The following is a 24,904-nucleotide window of genomic DNA, read 5'->3' on the forward strand; positions in this document are numbered from 1 at the left end:
TGAGGATTTCTGCATGTATGTTTTATGAGTGATATAAGTCTGTAGTCTTCTTTTATTATGTTTGTCTGGTTTTTGTATTGAGTTCCTACTGGTATATCCTTTTATTACATGTTTATCTGTGACTTTGTATTTAAAATGCATCTATTGTAGGTAGCATATAGTTCAGTATCATTTTTTAATGTATTCTGGTGATTTCTGCCTTTTAATTAAAACGTTTAGTCTATTTACATTTACTGTAATTATTGACATGTTAGTTTTAGATCTACCATTTTAAAACTTGTTTCCTATGTGTCTTATCCTTTAGACTTTAAAAAAATTCTATATCTCTTTTTCTTCTTTCTTTTTGTTTATTGAATATTTTTAGCATAACATTTAAATTTCTCTCAGGTTTTCTTTGCACTACTGTTTTGTAGTTACTCTGCAGATTACAATATTCACCCTTAGTAAAAAATTTTCCTTGAAGTAATATGATATTGCTTCATGTAAAATATAAGAAACCTACAATAATATGGTTTCGTTTGCCTCTTCCCATCTGTTGTGCTATTGTCTTTTTACATTTTATATCTATATATGTTACAAACTATATAATACAATATTATACTTTTAATATAGTATATATTAGTCATATATGTTTTAAATAAATTAAGAAAAAAAGTCTTTTATGTTAACATACAAATGTATTATTTCCAACGTTCCTCATTCCTTTCTATGGGTTTAAATTTATATCTGGTATCATTTTGCTTTATTTAGCTTGAAGAGCTTCCTTCAGCATTTCTTATAGTGTGGGTCTACTGGCAACAAATCTCTCATTTTCATTTGTGTGAAAATGTCTTTATTTTTTAAAAGATTTTTTGTTGTATATAGAATTCTAGGTGGGCATTCAGTCTTTTTTTTCTCCTTCTCTTTACGTGTTGATTATTGTTTTCTGGACTCCTATTTCAAATGAGATGTCTACCATCATTCTTCTTATTATTCTCATATGATGTCTTTTTTTCTCTGGCTACTTAGAAACTTTTTTGTTGTTGTTATTTTTGGTGTTCATGGTTAGTGTTCTAACAGAGAAAAACCACAAACTTTGGCTCAAATAGAAGAACTGTGTTTAAAATTGAGCCCCATCACTTAGTAAGTAGGTTAACTTAGGCATGTCACTGTATTTTTTTGAACTTCAGGCTTTCCTTTGGAAAATAGGGATGCCTTACCTACATTAGGGTTGTTGCAAAAGTCAAAGCATCTAAGTGCTAGTCTAGCTATTATTTGTTCTCTCCAGCTGAGAGTGCTGATTGACTGACTTTTCCTATATATATTTATGGAAAAGTAAATATTCTAAACTTATGAGATAAACATGGCTTGTTTTCTATTTTGAAATTTTTGCTCATAGAACACTAAGGAAACCATTCTTATTAAGTGCAGTTTGAATAGTAAAGCAGGAAGCTCAAATTATCTGCATTAAAATAGGCACAGGCAAAGATTTCATGAAGAAGATGCTAAAAGTAATCTCATCAAAAGCAAAAATTGACAAATGGGATCTAATTAAACTAAAGAGCTTCTGCACAGTTAAAGAAACTATCAACAGAGTAAACAAATAACCTAAATTATAGGAGAAAATTTTTGCAAGCTATACATTTGACAAAGTTCTAGTATCCAGAATCTATAAGGAACTTATACAAATTAAACAAACCCAGCCATCTCATTACTGGATATACACCCAAAGGAATATAAATTGTTCTATTATAAAGACACATGCACAGGTATGTTCATTGCAGCAGTATTCACAATAGCAAAGACATGGAATCCACCTAAATGCCCATCAGTGATAGACTGGGTAAAGAAAATGTGGTACATATACACCATGGAACACTATGCAGCCATCCAAAAGAACAAGATCATGTCCTTTGCAGGGACATGGATGGAGCTGGAGGCCGTTATTCTTAGCAAACTAATGCAGGAACAGAAAACCAAACACTGCATGTTCTCACTTACAAGTGGGAGCTGAATGATGAGAACATGTGGACACATAGAGGTGAACAACACACACTGGGGCCTGTCAGAGGGGGGCGGTGGGGGAGGGAGAGCATCAGGAAGAATACCTAATAGATGCTGGGCTTAATACTTGGGTGATGAAATAATCTATCAACAAACCCCCATGACACAAGTTTACCTGTGTAACAAACCTGCACATGTACCCCTGAACTTAAAAGTAAAAAAAATAAATATCTACAGCAGAAAAAGTCAATATTATTGAATGAACTCCTTTGTGTTTTGTTTTGTTTTTTATCTTTAACCAAATCCACACATTCTGCACATGTATTCCAGAACTTAAAATATAATTAAAAATAAAAAAATAAGAGGAAGTTAATGAATGTCTTTTAAAATGTATTTTTGAAATGAGAAACATTGCATTTAGAGGGTGATAGGAAAGATCAAATGACAAACTTAGAGATTAGTGACATTTTTATTCCTCTGTTACCAAGTTGTGGGTAGTATTTTTGTCACTATACTTTTTATGGTAGAAGTATCCATGCAATGGATAAAAATACAGACTTTAACAGACTGGGAAGGTAATGTGCAATACTGAAATACTTTGCATGCTTTGTGACAATAATGAGACTACTACTAAGGAATTTTCTACTACTTTAAATTAGGATGCTCCAATAGAAAAGGTTATCCGTGTGCGTTTTATTTATTTGGAAAGGAAACAGTGTTTTCTGGTTATTTGTGGTGAAGAAAGTAGATAAATAGCCTTGTCCTTTAAGATGTCCCTTGACAGTGAGTTAGAGGAGCAGGTTCATTCATGATCTCCTCTGCAGACACCTTATTGGACTGGATTGGTTATGTTCTTACATACCTTTGAGTTTTGGTTTCCTTTTTTTGTAAAAGAAATATTTACCTTTTTCTCAAATATCTTGCCACCCGGTTAGGTATTAAAGTTATTTGTGTTAGAGTTTGGCAGGGTGGACAGTCGAATGACACCTTTTTTTTCTCATCCAATTTTGGGACCAATGGATATACCAACAGGAATTTGAAATACAGAGATTTGGAAATAAAGTTGGTTGGCCAAATGGGTTTTCTGGTATTTCATACTTGAGTGAGACTGATTTTCAATGTAGAAGGGAACAGACTGGAATACACTCCATCTATGAGCAGGGTAGCCTTTCTCCCAAACTCGCTATTCACATAATTAACTTCTCCTCCACCAAGGAGAAGGTGGGAGAGAAGGCTGAACTATTAGGCTAATGGAAAGTTCTACAAATGAAAGCATGAAACTGAGGGAGTGGAGGTTTCCCATTAACACTTGGATTGGATTCATTGCATGCATTTCATGCAATGTCGTTTGCCAAACAACTGTGCCTGCCTTTTTAGTAACTCTGTTCTAGATCCCTCATCTTTAAAACTAGGATAGTAATGTTAACATGCCTCAGAGTGCTCTTGGCATGATTCAGTGAATTAGTACATGTAAAACACTTAGAAATGAGCCTAGGCTGGACATGGTGGCTTATACCTGTAATCCCAACACTTTGGGAGGCCAGGCAGGAGGATTGCTTGAAGCCAGGAGTTTGAGACCAGCACAGGCAACAGAGAGACCCTGCCTCTACAAGAACAAACAAGCAAAAATTAGCTGGCCGTGGTAGTATGCAACTGTAGTCCCAGCTACTCAGGAGGCTGAGATGGGAGGATTGCTTGAACCCAGGAGGCAGGAAGTCATGGCTGCGGCAAGCCATGATTGCACCACTGCACCCCAGCCTGAGCAACAGAGTGAGAGCCTGTTTCTGGAAATATTTTATGTATATCTAAAGGAACGAGCCTAGCATGTGGTAAACAGTTCGTGCTGTTTTTTACCTTTAGTGACATTAGTATTACTTAGTAATATTATGTCAAAGCATTCAGATGCATTTAAAACATGGAGGGGTTAAATAATGTTCACTGATAGGAATGAGACTGATTTTCAGTGTAGAAGGGAACAGCCTGTTGCATGTTGATAGGAATAGCTAGAGAGGTTTAAGTTTATGTTGAGGAGAGAAAACTGCTGGCTCTGTGGGGAAAAATAAGCCCTTATTTACTTTTAATTTGTTTTTAACATATATTTATTCTTGGTACGGAGAAAAGGATTAGGAAGGAGAATGTTGAGTGAAAGCCCACTTTAAAAAAAAAAAAATATATATATATATTTTAATTTGGGCTGCTGGGAGAGTTCTATAACAGGAGTTCTGGAGGAAGGTGACCTGGGGTGTTTTAACCCCTTTTTATTGATACGTCTCATTGCTACCTTGGGGGCGATATCATTGCACAGAAAAACCAGTCGCTATTTATTTTAAATATGGAAGTTTCTAGAAGAAAAGAGAGCTGTGGTCTGCATTCCTAATAGCCTTCCAAAATACATACCGGAAATCTCTGTTGCTGCATTGCTTGCTTGTTTAGACGTGGTTACTTGTGCTGAAAATATTAGTAAGCATCATTTGCTTGTATCCAGATAGGTTCCTTATATACAGCACTTACCGCAATGCTTTGGAATTGTAGATGCCCCCAAAATACCTATTGAATGAATCGATGAATTTAGGAATAGAGATATATAAAGCAGTGGAGTAGACATCCTTGCACAAGTTTCTGTGCCAGCCTTTGAAAAATTTTTTTCCCTATTCATTTTTTTAAAGGCAAATTATTCAGAAGAAAAGACAGCCTATTTTGGGAGCATTTCAGTTTACTCAGAAAATATTGTGCATTGCTTTTGAAACTGGATTGAACATTTCATATTAATGTTTGTATGGTGTTATTTTTCCCTCTTGCCACAAAACTTAGTTTTTAGAAGTTCTGTAGGAGCTTTATAGTGTCATGAAATGTTAGTTCCTATTTTCTCCCCCAACAGAATATCTGATGCCATTGATTTCATCTCTCATGATGAAGCTAAAGTTTGGTACGTCTGATTATAAAGAAGCCTGGGAAACAGAAGGCCTGCATTGTGCTGCTGAGTGACCCTGGACAGGTCACTTAAAGTTGTTGGATCTATGTGTCATCATCTGTCAACTGAGAGGCTGGGACTAGAAGACTAATGAGCATTTCTCAGCTTTCAGATGATGCGATTGTAGGATTTCCCTACCAGTTTCTGCTTGGAAAGATGGCCTGCTGAGATAATAGGTCTCTGGCTCATTGAGTTAGTTTTAGCTGTATACTCTGTGGTCGAGAATGATTGTTACTTGATTTGTCAAAGCTACAGATGCTTGCTGAGAAAATTTAAGAATATTTACATTTGGTTTTTAAGGAGCCCATATTAGAAAAACTTAGATAAAAATTGGATGTTTTAATTTTTATTCAGTTCTCAAAACCACTAATCCAACAAGTCTCCAACATGTCTCTTGGAACATGTTTTATTCAGTGTTTAAGTCCAATCTCTCATATTTTAAATATTCCTTTGTTAAAATTATTGTATGCCATATAGGATCTTAATGTAGCTCATATAATGGTCACAGTTCTCTTACTGTTCTAAACGTGTCAGTGTTTCGCATGTTGAGTAGCTTTTATAGGTCAGCCAGGGAACCTGATCACCATTTATGCGATTGCTATTTCCCTGGCCAGTATGTTTCACTATATCTTCCAAATGACAAGAATAGGATGGAGTGTTAAGGGAGGAACTGAGTCTGAGTTGGAGAGAGCTGAATTGGAGGGTGTGTACTAATGTAGAGGCAGAATTGCTCACCCTGGTTCTTGGGGCTTCCTCTTTCCCCCTCTCCTCTCTCAGAAGGACATGTGGTGACATCAGAGACATGAACTTCACCTCCCTTTTGTAGTAGTTATCTATGGCTACATAACAATCTAGCACAAACTTAGCAGCTTAATCAATCACAAAATTATCTCACAGTTTCTGTGGGTCAGGTGTCTGGGAATGACTTAGCAAGGTACTTAACAAGGCCACAGTTAAGCATCAGCTATGGCTGCTGTCTTATCTGAGGCTGGATGGGAGGAGGATTTGTTCCCAAGCTCGTGTGATTGGCAGAATTCAGTTTCTCATGGGCTCTCCAACTAGAGCCTTGGTTTCTTGCTGTCAGCTGGAGGTTGCCCTCATGGGGCTCTCTCAGTAGGCAGCCCACAAAATGGCAGCCTGCGCTTTCAAAACCAGCAAGAGAGAAACTTGTAGCAGAGTAGATGTTACAATCTTATGTAATGTACCCACATACATCCTGTCATTTTTGCCTTATTCTATTGGCTACAAGCCAGTCACAGAACCTGTCCCGAAAGGGCGAGGGAATTAGGCAAGGCCTAGATAAGAAGAGACAGAGATCAAGGGGGCCACTTTAGAGTGACATATCTGAGACTGGCCAAGAATATGGCTTCTCTTTATCCTTACTCTCCTCTCTGTCCATTCTCTACTTAACTAGCAGCGTGTTTCTCATCCCTTCTGCTTTTTTCCTTCCTTCTGACCTACAGAGAATTCAACAGCCCTAAGTGGCTTTTCCTCCTCTTCTCTACTGTAGAAATGCAATGAAAAGGTAGCAGGAAACCCTGCCTTTGGAAGCAACTCTCATGCTGCTGTCACCCTTCCTTGTCAGTGGGCATTTGGGGTATGTGACACATTCTTCTCTAGACATTTGTTCCTACATGATAGTGTGGCTTCTATAAAGGACCAAAGTGAGGTCTTCTCAGCTTTTGTGTCTTCTGATTACTATTCTCTTTAAGCAAGCACTGAATTACAAAACCGGGTCACTTTCACTATACTATCCTTTTAGGATGTCTTGCTAAGGCTGTGTTGGTAAATTTCAGGTTAGAATCATTAGCAGTTTTGGTGCTTTTACTCTTTTGCCCCAGTAACTCTTGTGTTATCTTCCTCTTTTCTTCAGACATCAGTAGGGTGCTGTTTCTTGCTTTTTTATGGCCTGCTCCTGGCCTGTGTCTTAGTTAGTCTTTAGTTATTGTTCCTCCTCTTTGCCAGGGACACAGTGTAGTATAGTGGTTAAGAACAAAGACTAAAGCTAAACTGTGTGGGCTTGAATTTCAGCTTCTGCCATTTATTAGCTAATCTTGAGCAAGTTACTCAGTTTTGTTTCTATGTGGCTGGTGTTAACATTTCTGAATTTTCCACTGGCCAACAAGCCTCTGAATGCTGCTGCCACTCTCATTTTGCTCCCAAGATACATGCACAGATGTAAGAGCAGACAATTTGCCCTTTATTGCTACATGAGATATCACCCCAAGCCCTTTTGTGGTCTCCTAGTGAAGGGGGCTGGAACTTTGTTGAGCATATTGGGATACCTCTTTTTTTGTGGCTTCACCCTAGTACTTGTATTGCCCCCAAAGGATGAGGATAGTGTATATTTTCCAATGGCACATTTAATAAGCGTTTACTGTTTGCCATGAACTTTATTCAATTGTGTATAGACATCATGTTTTTTAACCCATATAACAACATCTGGTTATTGTACTGATATCACTCCCATTCTATAGATCAGGAAACTGAGGCTTACAGAAATTAGACAACATGCTCAAGGTCTTCAGAGCTTAGTTGCAGAATGTAGTTCTGTGTGACAGCAACGCACATACCTTTAATGACCACAGGATACTGTCTCCCATAGAGGAAGCCCAAATTCTTCTTAGTGAACTAGATCATTTGGAGAAAGAGGCTAAGAATCAAACAACTGTGTCTCATGGCCACAGGAACTTTTCCCACAACTTCTCCAGCCTTATTTTCATATTAGCTCTTGAATGCTCTTGATTTTGATGCCAGCCAGTCTTCTTCCACCCAGGGGTAGCAGGCTCGGCTTTGCCCTAGAGTGTAAAGTGAACATTCAGAAAAGGAGCCAGGTTTTCCCATGACTGTTGTGGAATCTTAACATTGTATTTGAAGCATGATTAGGAAGTGCTGGGCTTGTAACAATCACAGCCAGAGTTCATACATCCAGATTGTTCTTTTTAAGTGCATCAGCTGAACTAATTGCTTGTATTCCAGTGATACTGCCAGTGTTCTGCATTCTTTTAAATGGACTTCATCTCAATCACCTTATAACCCCTTCCCCACTCCCAATGCTCAGCACAGTGTCTTCCACCAAATGGGTGGTTCAATAAAGTTGGTTGTTAGCACTTTGGGAGGCCGAGGCGGGCGGATCACGAGGTCAGGAGATTGAGACCATCCTGGCTAACACGGTGAAACCCCGTCTCTACTAAAAATACAAAAAAAATTAGCCGGACGTGGTGGCGGGCGCCTGTAGTCCCAGCTACTCGGGAGGCTGAGGCAGGAGAATGGCGTGAACCCAGGAGGCAGAGCTTGCAGTGAGTGAGATAGCGCCACTGCACTCCAGCCTGGGTAACAGAGTGAGACTCTGTCTCAAAAAAAAAAAAAGTTGGTTGTTGAAGTTGCTTATAATTCTTTTGAATAACCACAGTGGTGCTAAATTACCATCTTTGAGGATGAATTTGATTCTTTGAACTAATCTATTAAAATATTTTCTATTATAGCAAATAAAGTGGGAAACTAAACTGTAATGACACATGTGTTCTTGTGAACATTGCACACTGGTTCTGAAGGTAAAAGACGAGTACTTATTCTGAGCAGTCAGCATCACTGGAGTGAGTCCCAAAGAGGGTGACTTGGAAGGGGTCAGGAGTACTTTTGTAGACATTAAGTTCTGGCACTTCTGTTTTAAAGTTAGTATGCGTTCACCTGGTGAATCTTGTATTTGTTTGTTTGTTTTTAACATAATGGACAAATCCATACTGTTGCTTATGAGTCTGTAATGTGGTGCCCAGCATTAGAGTGTACACCAGAAGAATTAGCACTAATGGAAGTGATTCATTCCCTCTTTTCAGGAATTCATCATCAAAAAAAGAAACTCGGTATTGATATGAAGAATACTAACAAAGACATAGCTAGGGCTTTCTGTGTGTCCATGTGAATAAAGGCTGTCAGCTAAGGTGGAGATTTGTATTGAACACTTCATCAGGTCAACTTAGAAAAGTTTTATATTGTTGTCAAAATTTACATTTAGAACTTCTTTCCAGAATGTTCTCATCAGGAAAGAGTCTGTGAATTTAATGGACATAATTGCAATTGTAATCATGAATTTAATAGTCTTGCTACCATAGTTGCACTAGTGAGCACAATAATTGCAGTAATCTTTTGAGAACTAATTGTATGATGGACATGGTGCATATATCATCTTTAAGTTATATAACTACTCTGCAAGGTGTGTATTATTGTATGTATTTTACAGACTTGGAAACTGAGCCTTAGAAGGAATAAATTACTTGGCAAAGATCACACTGCTATTAAACAGCACAGCTGGGGTTCAAACCTGTTTATTTTAAACCTATATCAAACCTTACTGTGTTTCTCATGCATTTAAAGAGCCTCATGTCAGTGGCCAGGCATATAAAGCCATAGCTAGCCAATGAAGCTGTTCCTGTCAGTGTTGGGTATAATTTTTAGATCTTTGACTCCTTAGTTCTTCCTTGCTGTTTTTATTGATGCTGACAAGTTATTTCTTTATTGCTAGAGAAGATCTCTATATTTATTTATTTGGTGTTTGTTCCATCTCCTCCTGTCTTTTTTTTTTTTTTTTTTTTTTTTAGAAAGGTTTTTGTTTTTTCCCCCGGGTGGGGGTGCGGGGGCGCGGTTTGGGCTCACTGCAAGCTCTGCCTCCCGGGTTCACGCCATTCTCTGCCTCAGCCTCCTGAGTAGCTGGGACCACAGGTGCCCGCCACCACACCCAGCTAATTTTTTTTTTTTTTTGTATTTTTAGTAGAGATGGGATTTCACTGTGTTAGCCAGGATGGTCTCGATCTCCTGACCCTGTGATCCGCCCGCCTCAGCCACCCAAAGTGCTGGGATTAGAGGCGTGAGCCACCGCTCCTGGCCACTCATCTCCTCCTTCCTTAATCTCCGTAACACCGCCCTGTCCCTTTATGGTTTGGGTAACTTGAGGTTTCTGTCTATGGTTCAGGTAACTGAGGTGACACTGCCTCTCATGGTACCTCAGTGCATGCATGGAGCCATATCACAATTATTAATCTCATCTCAGAATTAACATTGAGGCCTCAGGTGATGAAAGTTAATTTAGGTTTCTGTTTTATCAATATTGTCTTCTTGGAGCCACATGTTCTTCACATAACATGAGCAATAGTTGCATTCTAACTGGTAAAAGTCGGGTATTTTTATTTGGGGCCCTTCTCTGAAGGGAAAGAAAGCAAAAAGTTCTATTCCTAGCCTGTTTATTCTAAAATTCTAAGAAATGGAAAAACAAAAGTAAACACATTGTTCTGAATGACTTCTTCTTGGAAAAAGGAAGGCCCTTTGCTGGGCATATTTTATTATTCTGTGAATTATATGAATCCTCCAGTATTTGTTGAACTGGACATGTGGACAGTGTAGCAATTCTGATCATCAAGCATTAGGTGTCCATAGTTCTGGTATAATGGCTTTGTTGGATCAAAGCATGTGTGACTGGAGGGAGGCCTTTGTTGCCTGGCTCAGAGCAGGACCAAGAAATCAGTTGGTGTCTCGTTTAGTCCTTCCAGGCAAATTAATCCTTCACTTTTGAGGAGAGGTAAGAAGGGGTTAGGGAGGAGAGATGGAGAGAGAAGGTGGGTTATTCTAATACTATTGCTGCCTAGGAAACAGACTAGGTATCTCTTCCTGAAAACATAATGGAGGGCAAAATTTTAAGGGTTCACGACCCCAATCCTTCACAGTGGAAATACTGCTCTTAAAATTTTTTTTCTCTTAAGGTAATTTTCTGTGTTGCTATTTTCTCTTTCCTTTTTGTTTTTGGTAAAAAAGAGAAGAGATGACTGGACTTTTCTATGTCTTTTGTGTGTAAAGAAGAGACTAACTAGTGGAAATCAAGAAATGGCCTTTCTGAGACATACAACTAATTAGATTCTTTCTTCTTATGACAGGTGATGGAACTGTACTGGAACGAGGAGAGAAGCTGGTAGCTTATAGGAAGCCAAGATGACAAGAATGTTTTTAAATAATCTGTAAGTTAATGTTTGTTGGCCTTTTGGAATTCTTTTAACTAATGGGTAAATTTTCTTTAAGGAACCATGGTAAAAGGATAGCACAGTCAACTAACTTGAGTGCAAAAGAGAAACTATTTTATAAAGTAAATATCCAAACACTTCAAACAATTGATGCTAACTTTGATAAATCTTATTTTGCATACTTCTTTCTTGATAGGGTGTGTCATTTTAAGTTGAGTGTGTCAATTTGGTGGACAGGGCATGAGTATTTGAAGAATTAGAGAATTTCCTGCACATGGTCAGCATTTAAATTAAACTTGGAATAACCCTTCTGATATGCAGATATTTTTGGTCCTATTGGTTTCCTTGGGCTCCATTTCTCACTCAGATATTTTTTTCTGTGGGTATATTTTGAAGTAAATATGAACAAATTTGGTGAATATGATTAAAATTGAGTTCTTTGTCTATATCTTCTCCATATCCCTCTTCATGTATGCCACTTTTATATACATCAGAGGCTATTAATGTTTGCTAATTATCTGACAGTTACATATGGTTGATTTTGGTTTCACTGTGATAATAATAATGTTAGTAAGTGGGGTAGCTTAGTGGAAAGATCATATATTTTTGAGTCAGACAATCCTAGGCCTCACTCTTGCTCTTGTGCTTTTTAACAGTTACTCAACCTCTCAGAACCTCAGTTGACACATCTGTATATTGGATTTGATACTATCTCTCATAAAATTAAAGGCTGCGGAAAATACTTTGTGCTATGACTGGCACGTTATAGTTATGCTACAGTTACTGGCACAATAAATCATATTTACTTTTCTTCCTTATATTTGTGTCATGATTTATAATCTATAGGCCTTTATTCTGACTCAAAAGATTGGCCAGCTCGAGTTCCTTACCTGTTGCCAAGCTGTGGTGATTAACATTATAGGTAGTATCTGCAGGTAGATGTTAACAAACTGGCAATGTCAGAAGGAGGGGTTGTCATGTTTGCAGGTTTCCATTGTGTAAATACGCCTACCGTGGCTGGCTCATTTTAAACTACCAACGAAAGTCACTGAAAGCAGGGCTGGGAAGTGTTATGCAGTAGCACAGCATTATACAGTTTCTACCAACCAGATACAGTAGTTACAAATCACCTCAAGAGCATGGTTAACAGTAAAATAATAGGAAGTGATGAGTTTTGAGTATTTATTACCTTTGTTTTTAGTATGATTTATTTTAATTTTGTTTATATAATTTAACTTTTAATAATGACTCTGTTTAACAACCAGCTGGCTAAAAATTCTGAGAATTTAACAATTGGTTCTAGTGGCCTAGTATAAGTTGGCTCTAATACACCACTAATTGTAGGTTTCCTGTTGTGAAGACATTTCTAAGCCACAATTCTTTAATTATCTGCCTCAGCCCTGGTGGTAAGAGTTTCGTTTGATGAATAAAAACAAGGTTTGGTTTTGAGTCAGTGCTTGCTATAACTCAAGTTGTCATGCTCATATTGCTTCTGGAATTGAAAATAGATGCCAAAACCAATTTAGAATTTAGGACAATTTCTTGAGTTTTTGACTCAGATTCATAACAGACCCCTGGCATCACCTGCCTATTCTGGCTGTTAAACTGATCTCCAAGTGCTAATATTGGTGATCAGTCATTCTGCTCACTGCCTATTGAACTTCCTTCTCTCCCTTCCCCATATTCCTTCAAATCTTAAATTCCTTCAGGTAGAGGCGCTGCAGAGACAAGCAGTCAGGGTTCCTCCCAACTAAGCATTCCATGCAGCTTTGCTTTTGATTCAAAAATTAAGTTTTAATGGAAAGCCAATTGCCTCTAGGGAGAGAGTAAAAACAAAACAAAACCTGGGCAGTTTAAATTTCATCTTAGCTTGATTAAAATCTTAGGGAGTGAAATGGAGGAAAAAAACAAAACCGCATCAGACATCTCAATGTCTCTTCTAGAAGCAACTTCTTCAGTTTTCTAAGAAAACTTTTCTAAAGCTTGCCCTTTAGAAGGAAGCAATCGAACCTGAAATTGCTAAGTAACAGCTAAGGTTGTGTTTGTTGTTTTTACTTTAAATCTCACCCACCTAGTTCTCAAAACACATTCTTTATTGAACCTTACAAAAATGCCTTTGATATTTCAAAACATTTGCTTGTATTAGTTCTTTGAATCAGACTTACATAATTGTAAAACATTCATTTCCCCGATTTCCTGTTAAAACAAAGGTATTTATAGTTCCCACTGAGTCAGGGATGGACTTGGATTACTGCAAAAGTAATCTGTGTTCATTTCAAGAGGAAGCTCATGGTTAAAATCTGAGAGACTTGCCTTTGGATTATGAAATAATGACCTTTGGCTTAATTTAAATAAGTGTGTCTTTGGTACTTTGAAAGCAAACATGGAAATAATAATTTAATACAGAAATTTTATTATAGATATAACATTCTGATTTATATTATCATCTCTCTTACCAGAATGGGCCTTATGTGGTTTCCAAACATCCCTTGTATAGATGCTTTCTTCATTAGAGAGCTGCTATGTGTATAGTCTTTAGATGTGTAAATTTTACAGCCTTGCATTATGTTCATATCAACAAACTCAGTTGTTTACTAGATACTTGGGACTCATCGGTTTTGACGATACATTTCAGTACAAATAAGACAGACTTATTGCACTTTAGGAGTTGATAATCAAACCTGAAAAGAGAAAACTATAATTTCAAACTGAATGTGGTAGGTATTATAAAAGACATATAAAATACTCAGAAAACAGAAGAGAAAGAGAAATTACCTGGGTGGTAAGAGGAGTGGGCTAGATCAGGGAGGAGATTCAGGAGCAGATGATATGTGGATTAGATATTTAATGATTAATGCCTTTTTATTAAAGTACCTTTTATGAAATTATAAAAGTTAACATTGCTAATTGGAAAGAACTTTAGAATGCAAAAACTATTTTGCATTTGCAAAACTATTTTGCGTGGCAGTGAAAATGTTAACAAGATTTTTTTTTTTTGTATTCTGCCATACTTTTCTATGCTGAGATTAGATACATGCTTTATTTTCCCTCTAAAATGGGTCTGGTTATTACTATTATTTTGAAATTAGCTTCAGTTGACAATATAGTAAGATGATGCCACATCAATAAATATACATCTACATAATTGTAGATGTATTCATAATATATAGCGTTCCATGTGTACGTAGTCCATAATGTTGCATATTACTGGACATTTTTGTTTTCAACTTTTCATTTTTGTAAAGTGTGCTGTAATGAACATCTTTGGTAACATCATGGTGCACTCATTCAGTTATCTGGAGGAGACCTTTGAACAGAGTTGGGAGGAGTGCTTAGGGGACATTCTAGGTAGAAGGAACACTTTGACCAGAAAGGAACAGTTTGAGCAGAGATGGTACAGGAAGATCACGTTTTGGGAAAAGGCTAGAACTATAGTTTAGTAGAATGAAAAGAGGATAATACTGCTAATTAGGGCTAGAAAAAGAAAATAGAGGGTCTTTGATACCAAGCCTTTAATTTATTCTTAGTTGGGTGTCATTTTGGAATCTATGTTATGCTTTAAATGAATGACCGTGAATAGCTTCAATTGTTCTTAATTTTTCTTATTTGGGTAAGAAATAGAATAGTTCCAAATGCTCAAGAAAGAATAGATCTTTTAAAATTCTTGAGAGATTTAAGAAACTAACCAGAACATAAACAAGTAATTGAAGTCATGAGAAAAGAGTGTGTGTGTGTGTATATGTGTGTGTATGTGTAGAAAAAACTATGAGTAGAGGTTTTTAAAAGTGAAGGAAAGTTCATTAATTTATTTTCTACACTTAATGAATTTTAACAAATTCTTTATAATTAACATTTAAGGACAATTTGGAAAAGAAGTGAGTTTAGGGACGCATGTCATAATTTAATAATAGTAATACCTTATATTTACTGAGTTGCTTAATTATGAGGCTATGTTCTAAGAAATGTGTCCTCAGGCAATTTTGTTGTTGTGTCAACATAATAGAGTGTACTTACACAAATCTAGATGGTGTAGCCTACTACAAAACTAGGCTATATGGTATAGGCTGTTGCTCCTAGGCTGCTGCAAACCTGTATAGCATGTTGCTCTACTGAATACTATAGGCACTTGTAACCAGATGGTAAGTATTTTTGTATCTAAACATAGAAAAGTATAGGAAAAATATAATCTTACGGGACCACTGCCTTTTGTGTGTTCCTTGTTGACCAAAACATTGTTATGCAGTGCATGACTATACCTGTCTGTGCTTGCATGTTTTAAATACAAACAGTCCCCAATTTACAACGGTTCGACTTAATGATTTTTCGACTTTATGATGGTACAAAAGCGATACACATTCAGTAGAAACCATACTTCGAGTACCCATACAGCCATTCTATTTTAACTTTCAGTACAGTATTCAATAAATTAAATACAATATTCAATACTTTAATAAATAGGCTTTTTGTTGGATTATTTTACCCAACTTTAGGCTAACATAAGTGTTCTGAGCATGTTTAAGGTGGGCTCAGCTAAGCTATGGTGTTAGGTAGGTTAGATGTAGTAAATGCATTTTTGATGATGGGTTTATTAGGAGGTAACCTTGTCCTAAACTGGGGAGCCTCTGTGAATCATTGTATTTAGTCTCTTAACAGTCTTCTTAGGAAGCGTCTGGGATTATCTGCATTTTGCAGGTGCCTGAAAGGCTGACTTCCCTAAGGTGGGTGAGAGAGTACCAGATTTGGTGTTGTAGTTCAGGCACTGCTGAGGCCTTGAAACATTGCTAGGATAGTTGTAAAGATAATAAGACAGTATCTGAAAGATTATGAGAACAGCATAAAGTACCACAGAAATGGAGGGGCTGCTTTTTATAACAGGACACCTTCTGTCATTACAGCGGGGAAGAAAGCTCAGCTGTAGCCGTTTTCCATTCTTTTTGTGGTAGCTCATATTATTGTCACAACACTTGCTGCTCCTTTCTGCCCACCTTCCATCCCTGTGAAAGGATTATACTTTCCTACTCTACAGAAGGCTGATGCCCCATGGCTAGCTTGGCCAAATAAATCCTCTAGGATTTTATTTTGGCCAGTGAAATGTCAGTGACAATAATTTGTGTCATTTCTGAGCAGACACTTTAATAGGTATGGCCTGCTCTGCCATCTTTCTCTTTTCTTTGCCATGGGACTAACATGTGCCAGTTAGGGGTGCTCCTTCTGCCCTGGTCTTTGAGTGAAGAGGACATGGAGTCCAGCCACAGCTTATCTGCAAGGAGCCAGACAGGAACTAGAAATAAGCCTCACTCCATTGTTAGCCTCCAAAATTTGAGGACATTTTGTTCCTGCAGTATAAGTTAGCCTAAACTGATCTACTCTTTTTTCTCCCTTTAGGCACCATCCTCTCTCTTTCAGGCCAAATACACACACATACACACACATGCACACACACACACATTCTCTCTCTCTCTCTCATTCACACACAGCTTAGCTTCCTTTTTATCTCGAGGGATAGAGTTCCCTATCAACTGTTCCACTGCTGTCTTTCTCCTTCATTGAAGATGTCAGCCTTCATCAGAGGTTAACAATTCAAATAAGGGTTTTAATTCTATAAATGTTTGTAGAACATATCCCATGTCAAAGTGTGGATTTCTGGAGGTTTTAAATAACCCAAGCCCTGGACCCAGCCTTCAGGAATCAAAGAGTAGGGTGTGGGTGCTGTCTATTCAAGCAGCTATCCAACAAGGTAGACAATGTTGGGTGCTAATGAAGGGTGTGCTCTGATCTTTGGTGACCTGTGTTTATGTAGTGTCCCCACTTTGTTGTATGTCGACCTAAAATGTTAAGTTTCGTTGCTGGTTAGTTCAGCTTACCTTCTCTTTCCCCCTCTTCCTTAGCTTGTATTTACTGTGCCATTTAATTTATACTACATGCTAGACTGCTGTGTTCTCAATTTGTAGTTTTCAGTCAATTTATACTGACTCACTCACTAGTTTAGGGTATATGTTCTTTCTTTGACACACATTGTAAGTTCTTTTTGGTTGTTGTTGAGACGAAGTCTCTCTCTGTCACCCAGGCTGGTGTGCAGTGGCGCCATCTCGGCTCACTGCAAGTTCCGCCTCCCGGGTTCACACCATTCTCCTGCCTCAGCCTCCTGAGTAGCCGGGACTACAGGTGCCCGCCACCACATCCGGCTAATTTTTTTTGTATTTTTAGTAGAGACGGGGATTCAACGTGTTAGCCAGGATTGTCTCGATCTCCTGACCTCGTGATCCGCCCGCCTTGGCCTCCCAAAGTGCTGGGATTACAGGCGTGAGCCACTGCGTCCGGCCGTAAATTCTTTAATTTCACAGATGATATATTAATGTTTTCTCTTATAAAGTGCTTAACATACTATTACAACAAAGTTATTAGTAAATTTCTGTTGTTTCTTTGATTTGATTATTTTTGTTTCCTTCAAGTTGGTGGTTCTCATTCTATGATATATGAAATGGAGTTCATTGTTAATTGGGGTGCTTTTTCCCATTATTTCAATTTGGGATAATTTGGAGTTGTTCTTTCGTAATTTTAGATCTCCGTGTCTTTCTACCTGACATGTGTCAAGGCAATCCAACTTAATTTCATATTACTAGTGACAAGTCCTGGCTTTGGAGTAGGGAGTGAAATCAAGAGCTCATAGAGGTCTGTCTGACTAGTGGTTTCTATGTTAAGCCAATGTATGACTTAGCTGTTCCCCTTTCTTCGTGATTGAATTCTGGTGTTTTCTGTCTCATTACTTCTGACCACAATTCTGCTTTGATTTCAAAAGGCACAGGGTTAATTTACTATTAAAGCCACATCTTGGACCAGGGGCTTTCAAACTTGTTGTCCAACATGTACAGAAAGAAATGGTTGTCAGCCTCAGTTAGACAAGGGAAGGGGAACTCAGAGAGCTGCCATGTTTCAGTAAGGTCTGCTTCATAGGATAGGTGGTAACTTCATGGGTGTGACTTTAATACTATATTTCATACCAAATAGGTAACTGTATTCACTTGTATATATTAAATACTGCACAACCAGATTTTTTAAAGGTATGAAATACCATTAAATGTGTCTATTGCATTTATATTGGCAGACCTGAGTCACATTAGTGTTAGTTGTTTTTTTCCAATTTTAATTTTTTCTTAAAACATTTTTTTATAAACGAAAATACTTTTATTTTGGAAAATTCAAGCAACACAGAAAAATGTAAAGAAAGTAGAAAATCACCCCCAGATTCTGTTAACATTTTGGTGAATCTTTTTTCACTTTTGTTTTTCATTAAATCATTTTTATCCACTTAACAATGTGCTACAGCACATTCTCTAAATCAATATTGTAATTTTTAATACATACCACTCCATTTTTTGATATCATATCATTTTAATTAATATCCTGGTGATGTATGTTTAGATTGTTTCCTGTTTTCTCTATTACAGATGATGTATCAATGAATATCTTTGTACACATATTTTTGGATATATTTCCAGATATAATTAAAGGGATGCATACTTTTTCTTTTCATACACATTGCCAGAGTGTCTTCAGCGAAAAAAAGCGTTTTAACTTGCACACCTCAAATTAATGTAATGAGAAATGTCAGACTCATTCATTCTTGCCAACCTGATCTACAAAACATGTTTAAATGTTCATGGCTTTTTAAAAAATTTCCATTTTTATTTTAGATTCAGGGGGTACATTTGCAGGTTTGTTACATGGGTAGATTGTGTGATGCTGAGGTTTGGAGTACAATTCATCCCATTATCCAGGTAGCGAGCATAGCACTCAATAGGTGGGTTTTCAGCCTCCCTTCCTCCCTCCCTTGTCTAGTAATCCTCAGTGTCTGTTGTTCCCATCTTTATATCCACGTGCACCCAATGCTTAGGTTCCACTTATAAGTGAGAACATGTGGTATTTGGTTTTCTGTTTCTGCATTAATTTACTTAGGATAATGGTCTCCAGCTCCATCCATGTTTCTGCAAAGGACATGATTTCATTCTTTTTTATGCCTGTGTAGTATTCCATGGAATACTACATGTATTCCACATTTTCTTTATCCAATCTACCATTGATGGGCACCTAGGTTGATTCTCTGTCTTTGCTATTGTGAATAGTGCTGCATTGAACATATAAGTGCATATGTCTTTTTGGTATAATGATTTATTTTCCTGTGAGTATATTTGCAGTGATGGATTGCTGATTCAAATGGTAATTCTATTTTTAGTTGTTTGAGAAATCTCCAAAGTGCTTTCCACAGTGGCTGAACTAATTTACATTCCCACCAGCAGTGGATAAGCATACTCTTTTCTCTGCAACCTCACCAACATATTATTTTTGACTTTTTAGTAATAGCCATTCTAAATGGTGTGACTTTTTAAATAATAGCCATTGTGATTAATGGTATCTCATTGTGGTTTTGATTTGTATTTCTCTGATGATTAGTGATGGCTGATCATTTTTTTGTATGTCTATTGGCTGTGCTCATATGTCTTCTTCTTTTTTTTTTTTCTTTTTTCGAGACGGAGTTTTGCTCTTGTTGCCCAGGCTGGAGTACAATGGCGCAATCTCAGCTCACCACAACCTCCGCCTCCTGGGTTCAAGTGATTCTCCTGTCTCAGCCTCCCAAGTAGCTAGGATTACAGGCATGCGCCATCATGCCCGACTAATTTTGTTTGAGAAGTGTCTGTTCATGTTCCTTGCCTACTTTTTAATGGGGTTGTTTCTTGTTTGTTGAATGTTTAAGTTCCCTATAGATTCTGAATGTTAGAACTTTGTGAGATGCATAGTTTGCAAATATTTTCTCCCACTCTGTAGGTTATCTCTTTACTCTGTTGATAGTTTGTTTTGCTGTGCAGAAGCTCTTTAATTAGTTCTCACTTGTCAACTTTTGCTTTTGTTGCAATTGCTTTTGAGGACTTACTCATAAATTCCTTGCCAAGGCCAATGTCCAGGATATTTCCTAGGTTAAAACACTTTAGACAGGTATTTTAATATAGATAGTACCTTCTTTATTTTTAACAGGCAAAAAACACTTTTTATGAAGATACTATTGATAAATCATTGATTTTCAAATGATCTTTATGTAAGTATAAGCATCAGGTAGCTTAAAGCCTACCTAGAGAAATATTTTTCTTTATTCAGCCATAGAGAAGTACCTTCTTTTAAGAAATAGAAAGTTAAATCTGGCTAGTGACTGTGACTGTCCTCTAGTTCCTTCACGTTTTAGGTATTTACACAGAGTCTGATACATTCGCTCTCAATCTTCTCATCTGTGAGCCCACCCCTATCTAGCTGCTCTTTGTATTAGACACAATAGTCCCAGCTTTCAGGTCAGACAAACATGGCTGTACAGCTGGCTCTGACTTGTCTTGATGATTGACCTTGGACATATATAGCATTCTTGACTCCCTGTTTCTTTGTGGGTTCAGTGTAGTTGTTAATATCTGCCTTGGGGTGTTGTATATGGATTAAATGTAAAATAATGTGTATAAAATGAAAGCTACTGTCATTAGTAGGTACTCGGTAAATGGATTAAATTGAGCATGTTTTTCTTGTTCTAAATGGAATTTCAAATACATTTTCCTTTAGGAACAATGTCCTGAATGGAGTTTGAGTACAGTATTAGAAATATTATTCAGCATTATATTTCATTGACATATAATTTCATTAAATTATGAGTTAAATAGGTTTTTAAGGACTGGCCAGAGAAGCTGGCCTCTACACTAGAGACGTCTTGTGTCAAATGAAATGTATTCCAAGTGTTACGTAAGAGTTCATGGACTTAATTTTTTTTTTTCCCGTGCCACCTTGTCTAAGAAGAGTTCATTGACTTTTGACTCTAGAAGTGAACTTTTAGAATGTAATTTATTACCTGGTTGAGGATGGCTTGGAATTTCCTGATAGGTGATGATGTGTTTGGGGCAAACAAGACCTTTCTTCTACTTCTGAGAATTAAACCCGTTTTCTTCTAGAGAACTTACTGCTCCTCTCACCAATCCAACCAGATGGTCCTAGTATAGACCAGTCAGTCTATATGGGTACATGGCCCCAAACTGGATCAGTGAGTTTTTCTGGCAATTTTTAAAATTACAACTGTGAAAGGAGGAATTGTCTCTCTCGGATGCAGAGCTGGGAGTTAAGTGGGAAAAGGCACACTTTAGCAATGAAGAATAAAGCCAATGATAAAGCACCAGAAACAAAGATGCTATCTTGTCCTGGTGCAGTTCGTGTTGGGCTGATCCTAGTGCCCAGCTGCTCCTGTGGCTTTCCTGTTGCTGGAATATTTAGAGCCAATGTGGCTCACCTTGCTTTTGCCTGTGATGCCTCAAGTGCCATTTTTGTTACTTGCAAGTTAAATACTGCTGACTAATTCATTTGGTTGTTTATACCTGGAGTAGTTATTTAGAAAGTCAGTGCTTTTGTCATGGGCAATTTCGATAAAGTATTCAGTTGCATAGTAGGACAGACACAGCCTTTTGAGAACAGTGGTAGTGTTTTTTTTTCCCCATCTGTCATCAAAGCAGAAATATGCTAATGCTAATCAAAGGATACCAGTGAATGAATGTGTGTGCAGGTGGTAACGGCTCTTTTGACAGAGGCTTGTTCTAATGCAAATGTCATAAAACTTTTATATACCTATGATGTCATATAATGCAAATGCCATATAATAAATGTATACTTATGACACTAAGAGTTATGAATTGTCTTGAAGAACTGTCCTTTGCTACCATTATGGTTAGGAGCACCTGTTGGTAAACAGATGTTTGTGGTTGACAGTGATGTTTATATTTAAGGAGGAATTGGTACTTTGGCAAGATTATCAAATATGTATCTATGTGTTCCTTACTTGAAAGGGAAGATCGAATGACTTATTGCTTCTGTTCTCCACAGTGGATTCGTGTTTGGGGAACTGGGATTTTACATGACAACTCTGTTTTGTAAACTCCACTTCCTTTTAGGAAGTATCAGATTTGCTGTCTCAGTAGCATTCAGTATTGTTGGAACATGCCATGAAGAGCACAGAAACGCATCTGCTGCTTGGGTTCTGCTTGCCAACTGGTTTGAACAGCTATAATATTTGTTTATTCTTGATGTGTCAGCAGTCAAAGGGAACGTTTTCTTTTCTCCTTTGTGGCTGTTATATAACTTAAGCATCATTATATCCACAACAATGACTATTTATTCAGAATCTGCTAGGCCCTGGGGGATACAGACGCTCAGAAACACAATGTCTGCCTCAGATGGATTTTCACTGTCTGCTGAGAGTGAAAGGTCAGGGATCTCAAAAAGAAGGAAGGATGCTAAGATCCTATGTTAGTTGTGAAATGGAAGTATAAAGAATAAGATCTGTAGGTATTTGGAGGAGAGGAGAGATTCCCCAGGGCTTTTGCCAGTGACAAAAGTTCTAGGAGAAGGGTTTTAGTGGTCTGGAATGGGATATGTACTAAAAAGAATGCAAGAAGGTTGTCAGGCAGGGGGCATGGTGTGAGCCTGGTACTTTGAATGAAACTCTGTCACCTTAGCTGGTAACCACCCAGCAGCTGAGAGGCCTGGACTAAAGAGCACCAACATGGGAGCCACCTGCATGGGTTCCTCTGGGGCAGCCTCTCCACCAGGGATGAGCACAGCTCCCAAATACAATGTGAAAGTTTAAGAATTTTTAGACCCTCGAGTGTACGTGGCACACTCAGAGGCCACCACCGTCTCCACTACATAGGCCAGGGAGCACAGGCAGAGATAAAGAGACACGTGGGCCACCATCACACTGGGGTCCAGTGTGTTATCCAAATATGTTTCCTAAGGGGAGCTTTAATTGGTAAGTTTAAAGCAAGCAGGTGCTAGTTCCAGGAGGCCATGTTGTGGACTGAGGTGGTCAGTTTAAATTTGCAAGCAAATGTCTGAACGGTCTGTTTAAGGAAGTGGTGGGAAAGTGAGGAGCCCAGCCTGCTAGGCAGGACTTGGGTCTCTTAAGTTTTATCTCCTGCCACCAGCGGGAGCCATTCAGGTGGGGAATGGAATTTGAAACTGTCAAGGGTGACTGAGCCCTGATTCTGAGAAAGTTAAACCTATATTTAAAGTGGATACCAAGGCAACATAAAATGGTAAGCACTCACTATCCCTAGGTATGGTGGTAGTAAGGTGCCCTCTGTTTTAGGGGAACAATTTGTGGACCAGCGAGTTACTTGGCAGAGGGTTTTTAAGATCGGGGTTGTAGAAGTACAGGCAAGGCTTTGCGTGCCTATAAACGTCATGGCACTGGACCCGTAGGTTCACCGTCACTTTTTTTTTTTGATAACTATATATTGAGAATCCGTGTACTTTGAATTTTAATTTTAGACAACAAAGGCATCCTAGAACCAGTTATCCTGTTCTCTTGTGGGAATGTTCTAACCACATTGATCATTGTGTTGTTCTTATTTCTGAAGCATAAGGATTGTTGGAAACATCTTTCAAGTGCTTTGAGTTATGATTGCAGCCAAACATATTTATGAAGCCTTCCTTCTTCCTGGAGAGAACACCTACTCTGAATGTTAAGCTTGGCTGGATCCTAAACAATACAAACAAACTAGATCATCTCTCTTTCCTGTCTGTGCTGCCTTTCCCTTCCTCCATCATAGATCTCAAAGTATCTCTCTATGTCCACACACACACAAACACAATTGTATTTTTTAGACTGCAGTGTTAAGAAGTTTATTGAGTTGTTCATATACACTTAAGCTATAAAGCTTAAGTGTAGTCTTCTCATGTAAAAGAGCTGCTGTCCTTGATATAAAGCCAACATATTATCAGTTCAGCCAGTATAGCTCATTGTAACAATTACATAAACATAAAATATCAGTGCTCTTAAAAATACACATTAATTTACATGAATGTTTGAGGAAAGCTGCCCATAAAGCAAATTGTATTCCTTTTGATCCCCACTATAAAATTGTTTAATTGACTGAGAGGAAAAGGTTTATGACATGATGGCATGCTCGACTTTGACATTTGTCATGTGATGATGATGATGATGTGTTGAGAGGCATAGAGGGAGGGGCCCGCCTGCTGGAACAGCAGCTAGAAGACACTCAACCTCAGTGACTCAGGCAGAGGGGATGAATGCCTGAACCAGGAATGGAAAAAATGGTCCAGATATGAAAGAAGCCTTCATGTTAGCCTATTGGTAGTGAACTGTTAAGAGAGAAAATAGGGAGCTCAGATGATTCCAGAATTTAACTTAAAGTGTCTAGGAGAGTAAGATACCTTTATGAGGAATATGAGAGTCAAGAGAGTTTTGACAGCTTCATCATCTAGGAGACAGGCCCAACTTAAGTACCTGTTGCTAAGGATAAATGTGAGGCCATAGGCTGATCTTGCTTCTGCTCTTTTGACCATAGTTTGGTTTCCAACTGGAAACACTCTTAGAGAGCCTCAGCGAGAGATGAAGCAGTCAGTTCACCCTGTCACTTATTGGCAGAGCTGAGACTAGGAAGGGAGCTCTTGGCTTTTTGTGCAGTGTTCTTTCCACTCTCCTGTGCTGTTTTGGAGAAAAGAACAGCATTTTGTTGATCTCACTTTAGATCTTATCTTTGGCTAATGAGTATTTTCAAGAAACCTTGGCCTGTGGAATGACTCTAAACACGTATGAGAAAGATCTCCAAAGAGATCTGTGCTCAGGAGATCTCCAAAGCCAAGAACGTTTAATTTGTAACTTAACATTTTTTTCTTCCCATCTAGAAATTCTCTTTTGGCAATAGCAATCAACTCATTTCTTAATGGGCCCTCGGGAATTAGCACTTCTGTAGCCCCATGTAATTTGCCAATTCCCAAATAAAGTTTCTTGTAAGTATTTTTATTACAAAATAATGTTTAGGGCACAGTGACCCAGATAGAATATTTCCAAAAATCACTCTTACTTTTTTAAAAGTAGGTTTACCTGTGACCTAAATGAAAT

The 24,904-nt window shown here is 37.9% G+C and overlaps 1 protein-coding gene across 8 annotated transcripts in view; it reads left to right on the forward strand.

Annotated features, from left to right (window-relative positions):
- Positions 1 to 24,904, forward strand: part of SGMS1 (sphingomyelin synthase 1) — a 310,484-nt gene that overhangs the window by 175,082 nt on the left and 110,498 nt on the right. For all 8 annotated transcript variants that reach the window (XM_058436246.1, XM_058436244.1, XM_032137507.2 and 5 more), the window contains exon 6: positions 10,879 to 10,959. The gene's annotated coding sequence lies outside the window, so the exon portion shown is untranslated. The remainder of the gene's footprint in view (positions 1 to 10,878; positions 10,960 to 24,904) is intronic.

This window comes from Hylobates moloch, unplaced genomic scaffold (assembly GCF_009828535.3).
Source record: "Hylobates moloch isolate HMO894 unplaced genomic scaffold, HMol_V3 SCAFFOLD_3, whole genome shotgun sequence".
Taxonomy (NCBI): Eukaryota; Metazoa; Chordata; class Mammalia; order Primates; family Hylobatidae; genus Hylobates; species Hylobates moloch.